Consider the following 4,817-nt stretch of genomic DNA (forward strand, 5'->3'; position numbering starts at 1 on the left):
AAAACCCACAGTTTCAAAGAGTAACTAGCATACAGAGCCATAGCTCCAGCCAGGAAAAGTCACCAGGCACCCAGTCTGTATATAGGACACCATACACAAGACCATTCCTTCAAACTTAAAAGAAGTAGCTGTTCTACCTAATCCACAGAAACAAACAGAAGGCCAAGCAAAATGGGAAGAAAGAGGAATATTTTCCAAAAGAAGGAACAAGAAAACAACTCAGAAAAAGAACAAAAGGAGACAGAGATAACCAAATGCTTGATAAAGAATTTTAAGTAATGATCTTAAAGATACTGCACTAGAGAAAAGAGTGGAAGAGCTCAGTGAGAACTTCAGTAGCGAGAGAGAAAATATAAAAAAGAACTGATGAGAGTTGAAGAATACAATAACTGAAATAAACACACCAGAGGGAATCAACAGTTAGCGGATGCAGAAGAACATGGTGATGCAGAAGACAGGGAAATAATAGCACACAGGCTGAAGAGCAAAAAAAGGAAGAAATTTTTCAATTGAAGAGAGGTTAAAAGATCTCTTGGACAACACTGAGCAAACAAACATTCGCATTACAGGGGTCCCAGAAGAGAAAGAGAAAAAGAAAAGTGTAGAAAACTTATTTGAAGAAATAATAACTAAAAACTTTCCTAACCTAGGGAAGGAAATAGACGTTCAGGTTCAAGAAGCACAGAAGGTTCCAAACAAGATGAACTTAGGAGGTGCATATGACAACACATTATAATTAAAACGTCAAAGATAAAAGATAGAGAGAGACTTTTAGGAGCAGCAAGAGAAGAAAAAGTTTATGTACAAGGGAAACCCCATTAGGCTATCATTTGATTTTCTAGCAGTAAGTTTGTAGGTCAGAAAGGAAGGACATGATCTATTCAAAGTGCTGAAAGGGCGAAAAAACAAACAAACCAAAACCAACCAACCAAACAAACAAAAAGCCTCCAAAAAACCAAAAAAACAAGAAACAAAAAACCTGAAACCAAAAATACACTATCGGGCAAGGTTATAATTCAGAATTATAAAAAAAAGAAAAATGTTTCCCAGACAAACAAATGTTAGAGGAGTTTATCACCTCTAAACTAGCCTTACAGAAAATGTTAAAAGGAGCTTCTTTAAGTAGAAAACAAATGGCCCTAATTAGACATAAAAAAATTATGAATACAAAAATGGAATATATGACAACATACACATAAAATGAGGATGAGAGAATAAAAAGGGAAAAGAAAAAAAAAGGGAAAAAATTTTGTTTCCCTTTCCTTCCAGTATTTTTTTAAGCATGTGTTTGAACTTAAATGCTCATCAAATTAATATAGCCTGCTATTTACTTTGGATGTTATATATAAAAGTCATGGTCATCACAAACCCAAAACCTATGATAGACACACAAAGAAGGAAAGCCAAAAGTAGCACTACAGACACTCATCAACCACAAAGAAAGAGAACAAGAGAAGAAAGGAATGAAGAAGAACTACAAAAACAACCAGAAAACAAATTTTAGAATGCCAGTAAGTACCGATCTATCAATAATTACTTAAAATGTGAATGGCCTAAATGCTCCAATCAGAGGACACAGGGTGAGAGAATGGATTAAATAAATGGATTAAATAATGGATTAAAAAACATGTTGCCTACAAGAAACTTCTCTCAAACATAAGGACACGTACAGACTGAAAGGGAAAGGATGGAAAAATATTCAACATACACATGAAAGTGTATGGGTAACAATATTTATATTTATATCAGACAAAATGGATTTTGGAACAAAGACTGTAACAAGAGACAAAGAACGGCATTACACAACGATAAAGAGATCTATCCCACAGGAGGATATAACAATTGTAAGTATCTATGCACCCAACACTAGAACATCTAAATACATAAAGCGACCATTAATGGACAAAAAAAGAGAAACTCACGGTAATATAACAGTAGTAAAGGACCTTCACACCTCACTTACATCAACGGATGGATCATCCAAATGGAAAATCACTAAGAAAACAGTATCATTGATTGACACATTGGACCAAATGTACATAACAGATACGTACAGAATGTTCCATCCAAAAATGACACAATATTCATTCTTTTAAGTACACAGTGAACATTTTCCAGAATATATCACATATTAGGTCACAAACAACCCTCAATAAATTTAAGAAGACTGAAATCATACTGTGCATCTTTTCCAACCTCAACATTATGAAATTAGAAATAAATAACAAGAAAACACTGGAAAAAACACAAACTTGTGGAGACTAGACATGATACTAAGCAACCAATCGGTCAATACAAAATCAAAGAAGAAATTTTAAAATATATGGAAACAAATGAAAAGGAAAACACAACAGTCCAAATCTTTGGGACACAGTGAAAGAAGTTCTAAAAAGGAAGTACATAGCAATACAGGCCTATATCAAGAAACAAGAAAAAGCTCAAATAAACAATCTATTAGTTCACCAAAAGGGACCAGGAAAAAAACAAAGCCCAAGGTGAGTGGAAAAAGTGAAATAATAAAATCAGTAAAAATAAATGTCACGGAGATTAAAACAAGAGAAAAAAAATCAATGAAACCAAGAGCAGATTTTCTGAAAAGATAAACAAAAGTGACAAATCTTTAGCCAGACTCATTAAGGAAAAAAATTAAAAATAAAAAAATAAAGGACCCAAATAAATAAAACCAGAAATGAAAGAGGAGAATCAACTGACAACACAGAAATACAAAGGATTATAAGAGGATGCCTGGATGGCTCAGTGGGTTAAGCCTCTGCCTTCAGCTCAGGTTATGATCTCGGGGTCCTGGGATGGAGCCCTGTCCCGTGTTGGGCGCTCTGCTCCGCAGGGAGCCTGCTTCCCTTCCTCTCTCTCTGCCTGCCTCTCTGCCTACTTGTGATTTCTGTCTGTCAAATAAATAAATAAAATCTTTTAAAAAAAGATTATAAGAGAATACTCTGAAAAACAATATGCTAAAAAATTGAAAAATCTAAAGAAAGTAGATAAATTCCTAGAAGTATACAATCTTCCAAAACTGAACAAGGAAGAATTAGAAAACCTGAACAGACTGATTGCAAGTAACAAAAGTGAATCTGTAATCCAAAAATACAAAAAAAAAAAAAAATGAAGACCAGGACCAGATGGATAAAGAGTGAATTCTACCAGACATGTAAAGAAGAGTTAATACCTATCTCCTCAAACTATTCCAAAAAATAATAAAGGAAGGAAAGCTTTCAAATACATCCTATGATATTTTACCAAACATTACCAATACCAGGAACAGACAAAGACACCACAAAAACACACAAACAAATAAACAAAGTAAGGCTAGTTTATCTGATGAACAAAGATGAAAAAAATCCTCAACAAAATATTAGCAAATCACATACAATAATATATTAAAAATGTCATTCACCCCATCAGATGGGATTTATTCCCAGAATACAAGGATGATTGGATATTTGCAAATCAATCAATATCATACACCACATCAACAAAACAAAGGTTAAAAATCACATTATCTCAACACATGAAGAAAAAGCATTTAACAAAAATCAACATTATTCATGATACAGACTCTTAACAATGTGTGGTTAGAAGGAATATACTTCAGCATGATAGAGATCACATATGAACCCACAATTAACAGCACACTCAAATGGTGAAATTCTGAAAGCTTTCCCTCTAAGATCAGGAATAAAGACAAGGATATCCATTCTACCAGAAGATCTAGACACAGCAATCAGATAAGAAGAAAAAAGAAGAGGCATCCATATTGGTAAAGAAGTTAAACCGTCACTATTTGCAAATGACATGATACTATACAGAGAAAATCCTAAAGACGCCACCATAGAAATATCAATGCATTCAGAAAAATGGCAGGATATCAAATTAATACCCAGAAATTAGTACCATTTCCATACACTAATAATAAAGTAGAAGAAAAAGAAATTTAAAAAACAACACTCTTTTTAGAATTTCACTAAAAAGAATAAAATATCAGGTATAAAGTGAACGAGAGAGTTGAAAGACCTGTACTCCAAAAAGTATAAAACACTGACAAAAGAAATTGAAAATGACACAAACAAATGGAGAGATATCCCATTCTCATGGACTGAGAAAACCAATATGGTTAAAATGTCCATTCTGTCCAAAGCAATCTACAGATTTAATTCAATCCCCATCAAAATACCAACAGCATTTTTCATAAAACTAGAACAAATAACACTACAATTTTGTATGGAACCACAGAAGACCCCTTAATAGCCAAAACAATCCTGAGAAAGTACAAAGCTGGAGGTATCACAATCCCAGATTTCAAGATATAATACAAAGCTGTGGTCATCAAAACAGTCTGATACTGGCACTGGCACAGAAATAGACACAGAGATCAGTAGAAAAGAACTGAGACTCTAGAAATAAGCCCACATTTATATGGTCAATTAATCTATGACAAAGGAGGCAAGAACATACAGTGGGGAAGACAGTGTCTGTAACAGATGGTGCTGGGGAAACCAGACAGCTACACATAGAAGAATAAAACTGGAGCACTTTCTTACACCATACACAAAAATAAATTCAAAATAGTATAAAGACCTAAATGTGAAACCTGAAACCATAAAAATTCCTAGAAGAGAGCACAGGCAGAAATGTCTTTGACATTGGCCATAGCAACAATTTTCTGGATACTTTTTCCTAAAGGAAGGAAGCAAAAGCAAAAATAAAAATTTATTTTGACTACATCAAAATAAAAAGCATTTGCATAAGCAAAGGAAACCATCAAGAAAATAAAAAGACAAAGTGCTAAATGGAAGAAGATA

This window comes from Mustela putorius, unplaced genomic scaffold (genome assembly GCF_011764305.1).
Source record: "Mustela putorius furo isolate JIRA1106 unplaced genomic scaffold, ASM1176430v1.1 tig00000561_pilon_pilon_pilon, whole genome shotgun sequence".
In the NCBI taxonomy this organism is placed as follows: Eukaryota; Metazoa; Chordata; class Mammalia; order Carnivora; family Mustelidae; genus Mustela; species Mustela putorius.